The following is a 16,481-nucleotide window of genomic DNA, read 5'->3' on the forward strand; positions in this document are numbered from 1 at the left end:
GAAATGTCAAATACTCCTAAATTCAGAGTCCGCTTGCCCACTCCTTTTGAAAGGACCTCTTAACTTGCTTGGTAACTTTGCCGAGGGCAGGAACCTCAGATTATTTCCCAGAAGGCTTTAGTTAAATGTACTCCCTGCTTCAGGATGGCGCAGCCCATGAAGTTGCATCAGGTTCTGGGGAAAGGATCCAAGAGGAGATGCTATCTTGCATAGTTAATGAGAGGAAGGTATTGTGCTCCCACATTGCCTTCTGCTACAAACCAAGGAAGTCCCTTGCAACCAGGCTCTATCCTCCAGGCTTTTATTCTCAGTTCACCTGATCTGAGCATTTTCTTTAGCATGGGATACTTGTTTCCACTAGTTTTAAGTAATAGAATTGCAGTAAAGATTTTTAAAAAGTACCTCCCAATACAATAGAGAGTCTATTCTTCCTTTGATCCTGAAGGCCTAAGTGAAAGGACCCTGGGGGGTCACAACACCTTCTCCCCAGTAGGGCTTCAGTTTAGAATGAGGAAAGGGAGCTGCACAGAACTGGCCTTCAAAGAGGAGTCTGGGGAACAGAATGAACAAACACGAACACAGACTCCTATAATTCACTTTGGTAATAGTCTTTAAGTCTCACAACTCATTTATATACCTCCCCCAAACTGCCATTAAAAAGATAGAGGACAATGAAAAATTACCATATGGCAAAACAGAATCAGCTATATTTAAACTAGTTACACCCATGGTTCCCCTGTTGCAAAGGAGTGAGCATTTCCAAGGAAAACACCAGATTAAAGCCTGCCTCTAATATAACAGCAGGACGTTTATTTTGCCTGCCTACTAATCTCATTATGAGACAGATTTATGTTCTGTCATGATCTGTGGTCTCTGTCATCTAGGCTCCACTAAATTCAAAGGGACATTTTCAGGGAGCCACTTAGCAGAACAGGTCAGCAGCCCCCTCTATGACAGGGAATGGTTCATTATTTTATTCTCATTCTGATGGGCTCATCATTCCATCTGCATTAAGGGACCAGGAGGCATCCTGGTTTAAAGATAATGGCAGCAATGTGGCACTTCCCTGGAGGCTTCATACAGCACAAAAATGCTGATCTCTTGTTTTATTGATAATGAAAACTGAAAGTAGACCAATAATGGCCTGTGTTGCCTTTCCATTTAAATCTCTTAAAATGAGCCCTGTGCATGCTGGAGGCCTGTGCAAACTGATGTTCGGGTAGCTGTGATATAAGGATCATAACTGCCAGAGAATCATTGAAAACTAAAACCAGTGATAGGATAAATAAAGCAACTAAGTGGTGAGACCTAATGGAAATTCCAGAAGGCAAATTATTCGCCCGAGTTATGTGCTGAGCACAGTTACGTGCCTGCACAGCAGGCAAGGGATGGGTGAGGTTCAATGGCGGCTCTGTCTTGCAGCAAATAAGATTTATGTCTCCTGTTCGCGGAGTGCAGGAGAAATGACTGTTGTTTCAGTGGTTCTGGGAAGGTGCGGGGGACTGCCCAGGTGTGCGGGGCTGCACGCCGCCCGAGCAGAGCTGTAGAAACAATGGAAACGACCCAGTAAGCAGTTTTTCCTTTCAGTTCCATATGACTGCAGTGTGCACCCCCAGACTCCAGCAAACAGATGATTTGGAACAAACTTATTATTAGGAATAGCTTCTTGTTTGTCCAATTACAGGGTCCAAAAGATAATGATAGATAATTGACTGAGCAGTAGGTAGTGTATTACATTCTAGTGCTAAATGCCATTTTGAATCAAGATTCAATTGTCCAAGTTTAAAAAGAAAATGTTTTTATCTCCTCTGCTCTCTTTAAATACTTACTGCTAATTCACATTCAGATTACGTCAGGCTCCTAAACTCCGACTGTTTAATTTGACCAGTCCTTTCTTCTTAGGGAGATATGGAGAGAAAAGTGAGGAAAGCAGTATCCTTTACTACATTGTCGCATCATAGCATTAATCATCTCAGGTTATTTGCAAAGTTTTACAATATTCTACATCTTCTCAAAATATTGACATTTGGCTGGAAATGCTGAGACCTTTGTGAAGCTAATAGCAGTAATTATTCTACGGCCTGGTGTTTATGATGTGCTGCTCAGACATGATGCACTTAGAGAGTAAAGACCTCCAGTCCACTCACTGCCACTTATGGCTGTGCTAAGTGATGTCACTGTGGTTACTGAGACTGAATGATATGTGTAACGCATGAGTGCAGGGGTGTGTGTACGCAGACTTTTACCTCCACGAGACCTTTTCCTCTGGAGCCAAAAAAAAAAAAAAGCCTTCAGTTACTGGATTTTTTTTTTTTTTTTTTTTTGGACAACAGCAGTCTCCCATATCTTCCTGTTTATGCTAATTCTCTAAGCATGAATTCTCAGTAAAAATTTGTTGAGTGAAAAGAGAAAGGCAACAAAAGCGCCTTGACAAGCTGGGCATGGTGGCTCACTTCCATAATACCAGCACTGGGGGCTCCGAGGTAGGAGAGTCGCCATCCGTTCAAGGCCTGCCTGGATTACAGAGTGAGATCTTGCCTCAAAAACAACAAAACAATGCAGCTCTTCTTTCCTGAAACTGAACCAAATGTTCCTAATAGGGACTTGGAGTTTGGTGTGACAAATACTTGTCAAGGATGAGGAAGCCTGGGTACACAGAGCAGGTGGGGACATTTGACCATTGCTAGGATACACTACAGGCCAGACTGGCCCTTCCCCTTCACACCCAGATGGCACCAGAGAGAAAAGCAGCACTGTGCCATCTGTCTCAAGACAGACCTGCCGGAGAAGCTCCACAGCTTCTGTTCACACCAGGCCTTTAGAAGGGCGACCCCTAAGCAACTACTCCATCATCCATTAGATCAAACAGCCCAAAGAGCAGTCCCGACTTTCCACAGGCCTTGTGCCTTTGTGTGGCTTGTGAAAATTGCATATTGTACATCAGTTTCTATTTTTTTAGAAATCATTAACCCTGTTTTTATTTCTCCCCTTCTCTTGGCTTTCTTGAGCTGTTCACTGTAGCAAGGGAAGAAAGAAGACAGGGAACAGAGGAATAAGACAAAAATTGGATCCCTTTGCTACTTGCTAGACTGCTCAATTATCGTTTGGCTTCATAATGTTCTTGTTGGAAAAGATCAAAACAGTTTTGCCCCATTGAAAGCCCTGTGATCTCTCTGGCCTCAGTATTCATAAGCTAGAAAGAGTAGGCCTGATGCCTTTCAGTTCTAACAGTCAATGACTTGCCCTGGGAAGGAGAAATTACCATGGGTGCTGATGATCTCAGCCTAGATAACGAGATGGATCAAGCTGTGCTGGAGCTCAGTTTAGAGCCCAGGCTAAGAAGTTGTTCCCTATCCCGCCAATCTCATACTATAATTGGATATTCCAACTGCAGAATCCTAATGCAAATAAAATTATCTGGGGTAAGAGATAATTTCCAGATTATATGACATCTCCACGGAGTTAATAAATTGCTCTTAGTTCAAGTAAATGGAAAAGATTTTGAGTTCTCCTTAATTGATTGTATCTAGGAACAAAAGCTGAGGAGAGCCCACTCCCTATACTTTCCTCATTAATTGAAACATTCCTCAGAGCAGGAGGATTTGGAAATAAAACTCATGTCTTCAGATTATTGGCAGGAGTTGTTAGCAGTATTTTCCAGGCTAACTAATAAATTGCAACCAAGCAAAAAACCAGCAGTTACCCATTAGCTCACACATAGTACTATTTTCCTTCAAAACCTAAAGTCTCGTTCCAGTAAATGAACATACAAGAAAATGGGTGGTGGGATTAGGGTGGACAGAGTTAAAATAGGACCTTTATGAGATGCCCTACTAGATCCACTCATATAAGAATAGATGATTTTATCACTGCAAAATCTAAACCTTTTAAGATCAGCATAGTACCTGCGATCTCTGGACCAAACTGCTGCTGACTAAAATAGTCATTCACACATTCATTAATTCATTCATTCATTCTTCTGACATGTCATGAGCACCACCTAGAGTTTGTGACCACACGAAAAATAAGGTACAATGCCTGCCTCAAGAAGTCTCACACAGGGCTGGAGAGATGGCTTAGCGGTTAAGCGCTTGCCTGTGAAGCCTAAGGACCCCAGTTCGAGGCTCAGTTCCCCAGGTCCCACGTTAGCCAGATGCACAAGGGGGCACACGCGTCTGGAGTTCGTTTGCAGAGGCTGGAAGCCCTGGCGCGCCCATTCTCTCTCTTCCCCTATCTGTCTTTCTCTCTGTGTCTGTCGCTCTCAAATAAATAAATAAATAAAAATTTTTAAAAAAAATTAAAAAAAAAGTCTCACACATCACTCACAGACTAGTAAACCAATAATTAGCCTAAATAAAAATAAAATTAGGTCATTACAGAGACTCTGTTCTAGAGAGAATACCCGTGGCAAAGTTTTGCTGAGGATCCTTTTTTTAATGTCAGTTCAGTATCTTTCTTTTAAGATGCGTAATAGATGAATTAGCAAGTTTAAAATTGTTTTTCATGCTAATAGTATCTTAGTGCTGGAAAAAGCCCTTCCCTTTGGTAGTTGTGAAAACAAGAGCCGGAGAGGCATGCAATAGTGGTGATGATGGTAACAAAGTGGTACTGAATGTCTCCAGCAGGTATATGGTGGTCACCTGGACATCAAGAGTTTTCTATTCACTTTATCATTTAATCTCCAACGATGGTCCCAAACTCCAAAACACCAAAGCAAATTGTATGTGAAAGTCAGGATTTGGATCCAGATAACCTGAGTCATAGTCTCAACCACTGGGAAAAGTCAACAGTTAAACTTGGGCTGCTCTAGGGCCAAAGCATGTCAACTCCTAACCACTAGGTCACCAGCAAAACAGCCTTTCAATGCAGTAACCAGCACCAAGCCCAGGGCCCAAGGGCCGTTCAGAGCTTCTGGCAAAGAACCATTAGTTGAATTCCCTTTAAATGACAGTCCTTGAAAGGCAGGAAATGCTTGACCTAGGGTCTTTTACTGTTGTTATTAATTTAGATGAATTGAGCCATTTAAAAATGTGTAAACTTGAAGAGACAAGGGTTCTGCTCTATGATCAGAAGAACCCACACAGCTAGGAAGCATTATGTCATTGGCCAGTCATCCAAAACTGTTCCCATCTAGGATACTGATTATCCCTGGTTCCAGTCAGAGGGACAAACGAGGGAAAAGAGATCTGATGAAGATTTACTAAGATGACATAGTTTAAGCATACAGAAAAATAGAGTAACATAATGAACAGACACACATCTACTGTCAAGTTTTCTCAACTCTTAATATTTTACTTCCATATTTGCTCAAGTATTTTAAAGAAATGAAACATCCCATATACAATTGCCTGCTCTGTAAGCACCCAATTCTGCTTTCCCTCTTGCTTTCTGGAAAGGCCACCAATATCCTGAACTTAGTGCTCATCACTCTTACCATATGTTTTGTGCTATTAAAATATATGTATATATTAATACATATCAATCATATATATATATATATATCATCATATATATATGATTGATATGTATTAATAGTACATATAATATACTATATATATAATATAAGCTAAATTTCATTATGTATATATAATTGCCATTACTTGCTTTTTAGCCTGGTTTAAAGAGTGGTCCTAATCAATAACCTCTAGCTTAAATGGTCAACGATTGGTCCTAGGAAGGGAGAATTAGTATGAATTCCAATGGCTTGGGGGTCTTTTAACACATGTTCTTATTATAGTCATATCGAATATAAACTTTCTTGTTTTAACCATCTGAAAGTATGATGAATGTTCTGTGGAATTAAGCACATTCACACAGTTGCGCTCAGTATTGTGTGTTTTAGGCTAATGCAGGGAGATGCATGTAACTCCAATTGACTCCACCCACTGCCTGCATATTCTCATGAGTGTGGATGTGGAACCTTGTTCTTGCCGTAGCGGAGGGCACTGGGTCATGTCTGACTGCAGGACTGTGGATGCTGCAGCTGCACACGTTCCTGAGTGTGTATTCTCTACGGAAGACCCACACCTATGTGTGAAGTCCCTAGGTCACAGGGGAATAGCATCTTCAGAGTTACAGGGTTTGTTCTAGTTGCTTTGCAAAGTGATTGCTCCCCACCAGCAATGTACTATGAAGGTATGGGTTTAAAAAGTAAAAACCTTCAAACTATATTTCTCTGGATATAAGATTAACAAATGCCATATACAATTTGCACAAAAAAGAGAAGGGGTGCAATCGAATGCTGAAAAGCACACAAAATATAAAGATCACTCATAAACTAACCCCTCAGCTAATCATTGTTGACATTTTAGAAAAAGTCTTCTCTATCTTTTCCTTTGCATACATTTGCATATTTTAACATAATTGGTATTATACTGTACATATTAAATATGTTCACATTTCTAAATGAGTTTATATGTTTATAGTCCTAGAAAGGCATAAGAATTAAATTGTATTTAGCTGCACATCAATCACTTTTATTAACAAGACTAACATAAAATCCAGGTCAACCTACAAAATTCAGGTTTATGGTTCTCATATTTATAGGTTACCTGTTTTAAAATAAAAGCAAACTGAGTCATGCCTGTTAGTACAGATCTGTCATTGCAGCTACTTGGGAGACTGAAGCAAGAAGATCACAAGTTCAAGGCTAGCTTGGAGCAATTTAGCAAAAGCTTCCCTTAAAATAAAAAGTAGAGGGCTGGAAAGATTTCTTAGTGCTTAAGGTGCTTGCCTGCTAAGCCAAAGAACCCAGGTTCAATTCCCCCATACCCACATAAGCTAGATACACAAGGGGGCTAGTGCATCTGGAATTCATTTGCACTGGCTAGAGGCCCTGGCATGCCCGTTCTCCCTCTCTCTCTCTCTCTCTCTCTCTCTCTCTCTCTGTCCTTGCAAATAAATAAAATAAAAAATTAAAAATAATTTTTGAAAAAGCAGAAAGAGGGGTTGGAATGTAGCTCAGTGGTAGGCACTTCCCTATGATCCCTGGTTTAATCCTGCATTTTATAAAAATAAATAAGAAGAAAATAAAATAATCATACTTGTCCTCTCTCACCAGTAGCCCCGGATCTATATAACTAAAATATTTTTGCCTCCAGACTTACTTTTTTACATATGCACTTTGTGCATGATCATGTTATAACCTTCATGGAACCAATTCACTATTTTTTACTATCCATTTTCTTATTCCTGGAATTGTCCCTTGGCCGAGGCCTCTGCCATCTGTGAATGAGTCCCCTCTGAGCTTCTAAGCACTCAAAGCTGTGGGAAAGACCTTATTTGTGCTTCCTCTGGACCCCACAATTAGAAAGGACTCCCATTTCATTCAGGTGCCAATCAACTCTAACTTTCCATGGTGGCATTGGTCACAGTATATGTCACGTCAGGCTGGTGAATCACAGCTATGAGCAAGCTCTCCTGGATTAAGTACCAAGTATTTTCCATTTGGCATAGACTTTGAAACACTCTCGTGTGGCATCAACACACAAGAGCATGAATTGATAATCTGTTTGGGAGAATTATGTTTATTTTAACTTCATCTCCAATGATTTGAGAAAACCCAAAATATACTATAAAGAGCTTAATATTAATTGTAACATAATATATTTCATTGCTTTTGAAATATTTAATTTCTAGAAAGTAAACAGGAAATTTTGAAAATCATTTGTTGAATTTGAATACTCTAAATACACTTCATTCATTAAATCAGAGGTTTATATGGTTATTCCGTAGAAGTGACAGATTTTATGCATAAGAAGTACAATATGTTAGCCTAGCATGATGACATACCTTTAATGCCAGCACTTGGGTGATTGAGGTAGGAGGAAGGTTGTTAGTTCGAGGCCAGATTGGGCTACAGGGTGAGTTCTAGGTTAGCCTGTGACTAGAGTGAGACTCTACCTCAAAAACAGGTGGTGAGGAGAATATCCAGTTAAATGTGAACTTTAAGAAAACAATACATAATTTTAGTATAAGTATGTAAAACTGACATACTTGAAGTTTCTCATTGTTTCTCTGAAATTCAATTATAACTGGTGAATTAGTTATTTTCAAGTCACTGTGATGATTACATGAGCAAAATGACATATTTTGACTCACGGGGTCAAAGAGTTTTGGCCCATCACGGTAGGAAAGTATGGAACAGCAGTTTAGCCCACAGCAGCAGGAGCATGGTAGAGGCTGTTCACGTCACAACTGGCCAGAGAATGAGACAGGAACTAGGGGTTTGCATAACCATCCAGTGCCTACCCTAGTGACCTACGTCTGCTAGATGGGCTCCACTTAAAAAAAAATGATTTTTAAAAGAATTATTTATTTATTTTATTTAGAGATGGACAGGGGTGTGGGGAGAGGTAGAGGGAGGGAGAAAATGGGCATGCCAAGGGAAACAAATTCCAGACACATGTGCCACCTTGTGTATCTGGCTTATGTGGGACCTGGAGAATCAAACCTGTGTGCTTAGGTCCTGAAGGCATGAGCTCTAACTGCTAAGTCATCTCTCCAGCGCAGGCTCCACTATTTATTTATTTTTGTAGTCAGTGCATACAGTCAAGTTGGTAACATTGTTAGCCTCCTCCCTCCTCCACAGGGACCCTCCTTGTTGGGGTATATGGGTCGTGTATGGTGTTTGGGTAGGAGGAAATGTTCTGCAAGTCATTACCTAATGTGTGGCTCTGACATTTTTCCGCCCCCTCTTCCATAAATTTCCTTGCAGGCTCCACTTTGTAAAGGACCCACAGCCTCCAGAAAAAGTGCCACCAGCAAAATATAAGCCTAGGGAGGACATTTCTGATTCAAGCCACAGCTGGGCATACTTTACCTGGCATTTTTTCTAGTAGTCTGTTAGAAAGGGTCATATTGTTATCTAAGTTTTGTGAGCCCTATTATTTCTGTCATGAATATACACTCTACCATTGCTGTGGGGTGAGATGTAGACTGGAGATAAACAAAGGAGTATAGTTTTATTTTACTTTATTTTTAAGTAAAAACAGGTGGCAGGCTAATGGGTGAAGCACCAGAAAGAGTTTGGTGATTCCTGCCTTAATTCACTCATTCATTCAGTACATTTTCATTGATTCACTTTATAAATAGGAACTGGGAAAATGGAGGGGAATAAAACACGTTCTGCCTGGTCCCCATGGGCTTATCAAGTCTACTGTGGGAAGCAGGTAAGAAAGAAGTAATAAATAACCAAGTACAACTTTTAATAGTGTACAGCTGTGGAGAATAACCAAAAGGAAGAGAATGAGACTTTCCTTGGGTAGAATCATGAGAGAGGACTCCTTTCAAGAAGTGATAATGACACAGCATCCTGAAAGTTGGAAAGGTTATATAAGAGGAGACATGTGCAGAGGCCCTGACACAGTAAACAATGTTTCTCAATAAATATGAGAATGAGGGGGGAAAAAAGAGGAGGAGTATGGGTGAGGAGAAGAAAAGAAGGAAAGAGGGAGAAAGAAATGGAAGAAAGGAAAGAAAGAAAGAAAACAGAAAGGAAGGAAAGAAAGAAGGAAGGAAGGGAAGAGCCAGCCTTAAATGAGCTAAAAAAAGTACAGGGGACAGGATAGGAGAAAGAGGCTGAAAGCAGATCTCTCATCTTGGTGCCAACGGAAGAAATCATGATACTAATCTTTACACAGAAGGCATTACAAATATCACCTTTGTGGCAAATTAGAGAAGCCACAAGTGTATAAGACAGCTAAAAACTCCCCCTGACTTATGGATATGTTCCTAAAAACATAATGTCCTTATTTTCCAAATACCAGTGGTCCCCAAGTGTTGATGCTTAAGAGAATGGCCACGGGAGCCGTTTTATAAACTCAATGTCCAGGCTGTGCCCTGACCTGATCAAATCAGCATCTCGGAAGCTGGGACCCAGGACCATTCTTTTTAAAAGCTTCTTTGTGTTTCCAGTCACCCAGGGAGTTTATGGACGTGGGCTGCGGACTGAGATTCGGCATCTCTAGGTAGCTCTAGGGATATACCGACGTCCTAGCTAAGAGTGTGGAGGACTAATGGCTCTTCAGAAGGCTGTGCGCACACATGCATACACACACACACACACACACTCACGCACACACACACACCTGCTTTCTGGCTTCTCACCCGCGCCCTGCATCACCTTCCTACTAGTCAGCTTCCAACATTTTATTGCTTGTCCTTGGTCTTCATAGCATCCAGGCTGCCACTGAAATCTGTCTCATGTGCCATTTGGAAATGACTTTCTAAGCTTTGGGGATTTGATTGTCCCAGCCAAGGTATGCCCTCACTCTCCAAAAGCAAGGTAACTTTAATGCGAGAAGCTCTGAGGTGTGCTCAGTAACAAACACTGCACACAGCCCCTTTGTTCTCGAAGTCTCCCTGCCCGATGCCTCTCAGTGCATTTGTGTGTCTCGGCACAGTCATGCACTGTGGGTCCATTCGTCTTCCCTTATCACTGTTACTGCTGCCAAGCCTTCGCTCAGCTGTGCACTGCAGCTTCTTGGCTGACAAGATAATTACATTCTGGGCAGACTGGGAGAAAGACAGGTAGTGTGCGGGAGTTCCGAAGCCCACCACCTAGTCATTGATGGTGCAGACTTCAAGATCAAGCACCTGATCTAATTAGCACACTCCCCTTGCTCCCGGCCAGACCGTGGAATGCTGACAACCTAAAGCCCCAAGGCAAAGCAGATAGCATGCAACAGGGAGACAGACAGTCATGCTACCTTTTTGCCAGAAACAATTACATGTTCCTTTTGGAATCTTGGGTATCCTGGTAATATAGAGGAGCCCGGAGGTAAACTTTTGCATAATACTAGCAGCCCTGAATTTACTGATAATGAACATGAAAACCAGTGAAATACAAACCACACAAGGAGAATGAAAGACCCCTGGAGAAGTGAGCCTTCAGAAGGACTTCTTTCAGCGGGCCAGGCTGTCACAGCTCCGCAAGAAGCGTACTGTGCCACAAAAGCAAGGCTTCGCCAGCAAAGAACTGTTTTCTTTGGACTAGATAAATAGCATGGCGCTGTCTCCTGGGAACCAACCCCACCCAAGTTTTCACTCCCCCCTGCATTTCTTTCAAGATGTCACCTTTGAGTTTGGAAGTCATAGCAGTCACAGCCTTTCCTCCTTCTCGTATTGGGTAGAAAACATGTTGTGTCATCTGGGTTGCTAAGCATGCATAGAAGGAATTAAGTTTGTAACTTTCTCATGGGACTCTCATGTTCATTTGCTGTTGGCATTTGCACATATTCCTCCTATGGAGAACCTCACGGTAAACAGTGAGCCCTGGCCTAGAGTCAAGATCTGTTTCTATCACCCAGATCTGTGGGCCTAGACAAGGCACTCAACTTCTCAGTTAAGTGAGGGGTGAAAAGCTGAAGAGGCCAAATGAAGTTGTGACCAGCTCTTTGCTGTGAAACACACCCACCCCCCGCCCTGACAGAAAGATGTGTCGAAAACCTACTGCCCAGTACGCATTTGGAAGTAGGGTCATGTAATATACAATCAGTTACGCTAACATCAGGTCACACTGGAATAGGGTAGAGTCTTAATCTAACATGTCTAGAATCCTTTCCTGAAGACAAGACACGGGCATATGACAGGAGAGTTAGAGTACACCACGTGGATGGACACATCTATAAGCCAAAGAACGCCACGCATGGCCAGAATCATCAGAACTAGAAGGAGTTAAGGACAGAGGCTACAGGTATAACTCACTGTCAAGCATTTGCCTGGCATATAGTAGACCCTGGATTTACTTTTCAGTACGGCATGTTTGTGCACACATTCTCTCTCTCTCTCTCTCTCTCTCTCTCTCTCTCTCTCTCTCTCTCTCACACACACACACACACAGAAAGAGAGAGAGAGAGAGAGAGAGAGAGAGAGAGAGAGAGATGGAACTCAGTCTTAGCCTTATTCTCTGACCTCTCTCTGGCTTAATAGTGACATCCCAAGACCAGGGGAGCCAGTTGGGCACCTAACAGAAGTGGACTAGCTAAGTGCCAGCAGAGGTGGGTCCAGCTCTGCTTCCTAGAGGTGTAATTTCAGACAAGTTGACTAAATTCTCTGGGCCTCCTTAGTTGGCAGTTCTACAGGAATAATTATGGTACCTAAATCACAGGGCTTCTGTAAAGAATGAAAGGGACAACACCCCACCTTGAATGTTGCTGGAGTTATTATCTTCCCAGTGATGTGGGAGTCTCTGGGCACGTCCACCTTGGCTGCAATATGGCCTCCCTGAATCACCACAGTGATGCAGGTGGACCCCTCTCCACAAATGCCTATCACTGCCCTGACGCCCCCTCCCAGGTTCCTCAAAGTAACAGAAGCTCCGGAGCCTGGATGTTCTGAGCTTGCAGGTATCCAAGGGCAGGGTGTGCTTGGGGACGTAGGAGGTTGGTGAGGGCCTCCCAGGCCCATTGATGATTGCAGCTCTGTGGGACTTGATTCTGGGAAAGGGAGTGACATGGATGGAGGCATAGGAGGCTTCTCGGAGAGGTGAAGCTGGCATGGTAACTGACTCCTCCCACGGCTCCTCTCTCAGGAAGTGGGAGTCAGGTAGGAGCTGATTATTTCTGTGGCCAAGTATTTGTCAGATTTGAGCCACTTTCAGAATCATCTGCACCATCTCGGGGTCAAGTGTTTGCCCAGGTACATCTCCTTGATCATAATAACAGCAATGAAGGCTTCTCTATGTATGTATGTCTCCAAACAGGCCTTCCATGGGTCTATCTCTGTGGGGTGTTTCTGCCTTGGAGTGAAATTAGTAGTTCATGGATGTCCAACCTCAGTCAGTCCCACCAGCTACATTTCCACTGCAAGCGGATGAGGTCATTGTCAGTTGCTTAAATTGCAACCCACCTAGTGAGTTCACATTAACATCTTCCTGTGGGTTCCATGTTTTATTTTTCTAATACATGAGGATGCTGAACACTTTCCAAATAGTTGTTTTCTACATTCACATCCATTTTTATTAAGTTGTCTTTTTCTAGGTGGCTGGTGGGAATTCTATACATATTTTGGATCTGAGCCCCTGTCATTTGCATGTACTGCAGATATTTTCCCCCATTTTATGGCTCCTGTCACGCTCTTAAGGGCATCTATTTAAGAATATAAGTTTTTGGTATTGTTAAAGATGTTATCTCTTTTTTTTAAAATATTTTTTGTTCATTTATTTATTTATTTATCTGAGAGTGACAGACACAGAGAGAAAGACAGATAGAGGGAGAGAGAGAGGATGGGCGCGCCAGGGCTTCCAGCCTCTGCAAACAAACTCCAGACACGTGCGCCCCCTTGTGCATCTGGCTAACATGGGACCTGGGGAACCGAGCCTCGAACCGGGGTCCTTAGGCTTCACAGGCAAGCACTTAACCGCCAAGCCATCTCTCCAGCCCAGATTTTATCTCTTTTTTAGAGCAGTTTAGGTACATATCAGACCTAAGTGGATTGCATGGCATTTTCTCCTACATCCCCTGTCCTGAACAGGCATGGTCCCCATTATCAGCCCCTATCAGAGTGGTGCATTTGTAAGCCAAAACCTATTACACCGGCACGCCACCATTGCCCGAAGTCCATAGCTTACACTAAGCTTCCCTTTTGGTGGTGTCCATTCTCTGAGCTTTGACAAATGCATATGCCATGTGTATTGCAGTATCACTGGAGCTGGTTTCCCTGTTTCCCTGCCCTGCACAGTGTCTGTGCTGGGCCCAGTCGTCCCTCCCTCCCTCCAACCTCTAATAGCACCAATTATTTTTTTCTATGCTTGTACTTAATCTAAGAGTCTTGCGTGTGCTGGGTTAGTGCTCTACAACTGAGTTATACTCCCATACTGGCTCCATAGTTTTGCCATTTCCACATTATGTGTGTGTGTGTGTGTGTGTGTGTGTGTGTGTATGTATATGGAATAACATAATATATAGCAATTTTGCATGGGATTTTCCATACCTTTTCATGGCTTAATATCTTTCTTTTTAGTGCTGAATCATAGTTCATTGTCTGGATGGACAATTGATTAATTCATTCATATACTGAAGGACATTTTGGTCGCTTCTAGGTTTGGACCATTATAAATAAAGTTGGCATAAAACACATGTGTTAAAATTATATTGAAAACATAAGTATTCAAGTCTTTTGGTAAATATTAAACAGTTTGATTGCTGGGTCCTGTGAAAAATGTGTGTTTAGTTCATGACAAAAGTGTGGAATTGCTCCAGTAGTTTACATTCCCACCAAGAGTTAGTTAAAGTTGAGGCTGGAGAGATGGCTCAGCAGCTAAGGCACTTGCCAGCAAGGCATAAGGGCCTAAGTTCAGTTCCCCAGTACACACATACAGCCAGATGCACAAGGTGGTACACATGTCTAGAGTTCATTTGCAGTGGCTAGAGGACACAGCATGCCCATTCTTTATCTGTCTCTATCTTTCTCTCTCTCTCATACATAAATAAATTATAATTTTTAAAAATAACATTTCTATTGCTACCTCCTAGACAGCACTTGATGTTTGCCATGTCTCAGATTTGGTCTATCTAGAAAGGGTGCAGGGATATCTCATTGTCTAATTTGCATTTCCATGATGGCCTGATGTGGAGCATGTTTGCAGGCACGTCTTCCCCCTCTGCATATCTTCTTTGGTGAAGTGTCTGCTCAGGTCTAATTCACATCAGATTGCTCTCCTGTTGAGCTCTCAGTGTTCTTTGTCTATTTTGATGGCAGACCTCCATCAGATGCACCTTCTGTGGATGCTCTCTCTCCTCTGCGCTGTGTCTTCTGATGCCCTTGAATTGTCCTTCTGACTAGAAGGTTTTATTCAAGTCTAGATCATCAGTCGCCCCTCATAGTGCATGCCTTTGGTTTTATAGCTAAAATATCACCGTCATAATCAAGGCCAGTGAGGCGTGGTGGTACACGCCTTTAATCCCAGCACTGGGGAGGCAGAGGTAGGAGCTGTGAGTTCAAAGCCACCCTGATACTACTTAGTGAATTCCAGGTCAGCCTGGATTAGAGTGAGACCCTGCCTCAAAAACCAAAATTGAAAAAAGTCAAAGCCATATAAATTTTTCCTATGCTTCTAGGACTTCTGTGGTTTTTGTCATTTTTTGTTAGATAAATTTTTGTGACTGGTGTAGGGTCTATCTATGTCCAGATTCATCTTTCTGCACACATGGACTATATAGCTTGTGCTCCTTTGGGAAAGATCAGTTGGCTATTTTATGTAGGCCTATTTTGGGACTCTCTGTTATGTTCCTTTGATGTATTTGTCAAGAGCACACTGTTCCATTGCTGTTGCTTTTGGAAGAAAAAAAAATTATTTACTTGAGAGAAAGAGGAAGAGAGAGAATGTGTGAGCCAGAGTCTACAGATGCATAAATCACTTTGTGCATCTGACTTTACATGGAGAATCAATCCCAGGCCATCAGGCTTTGCAAGCAAGAGGCTTTAATTGCTGAGCCATCTCCTCAGCCCTATAAGTAAGCCTTGAAGTCAGTTTCCTCCTTCAGTTTTGAGTTGACTCTTTTGGGCCTTTGGCCTCTCCATATCAATTTTAGGATCATTTTGTTGGTATCTATAAGATAACTTGCTTATAATTTTATCAGGATTGTATTGTGTTGTATTTATCAGGATGAAATCCTTATGTCAACATCCTCTTTAGCAATCTTTTTTTTGTTTATTTTTATTTTATTATTTATTTGAGAGTGACAGAGAGAAAGAGAATGAGGCAGAGAGAGAGAGAGAGAGAGAGAGAGAGAGAGAGAATGGCGCACTAGGGCTTCCAGCCACTGCAAATGAACTCCAGATGCTTGTGCCCCCTTGTACATCTGGCTAACATGGGTCCTGGGAAATCGAGCCTCAAACCGGGGTCCTTAGGCTTCACAGGCAAGCACTTAACTGCTAAGCCATCTCTCCAGCCCTTTAGCAATCTTTTTTTTATGGGTAGTGGTTATTGTGTTCTATTTAAGACATTGTTGAACCCCAAGACCATGAAGATATCTCTCCTGGCTTCTACAGTGACAAATTGTGCTTTTCAGGGGAGCAGTAGTGATTGAAAGGCAGTGGGGGAGGACTTCAGTTATGTTCAGTCTCAAGTTCTTCATGGTGGTTACATTTGCTTGTTTAGGTCTTCAATACTCATTTAACCGTATGCTTACAATCTGCATACTAGGTCTGTATGTTATTCAGAGAGAGAGAGGGAAAGCGATAGAAAGAGGGAGGGGGATGAGTGAGAAAGGAAACAGGAACCAGGGAGTGAAGAGATATCACATAAGCCAAATGAGTTTTAGTAAAACACGTTAGTGAGCCTATTGTAAGACCAGGAACACTGATGTGGGTCACTAACAGAATACTGAAAATGAAACCCCGCTGAGTTTAAGACAGCGTTGAGAATAAAATAAAGTAGTGGCATCAAGGCTGTATTAGAGAGGCATCACAGGAAGAGCTAGGCAAGCGCAGAGCCCAAAGGGAAGCAGCTGGTGCTCTAAGTATTGGTTTTACAAATT

At 42.2% G+C, this 16,481-nt stretch overlaps 1 protein-coding gene across 2 annotated transcripts in view; it reads left to right on the top strand.

The window, feature by feature from the left end:
• The window catches only part of Itgb6 (integrin subunit beta 6), an 84,006-nt gene that overhangs the window by 26,042 nt on the left and 41,483 nt on the right, over positions 1-16,481 (top strand). The window lies entirely within an intron of this gene.

This window comes from Jaculus jaculus, chromosome 4, assembly GCF_020740685.1.
Source record: "Jaculus jaculus isolate mJacJac1 chromosome 4, mJacJac1.mat.Y.cur, whole genome shotgun sequence".
Classification (NCBI taxonomy): domain Eukaryota; kingdom Metazoa; phylum Chordata; class Mammalia; order Rodentia; family Dipodidae; genus Jaculus; species Jaculus jaculus.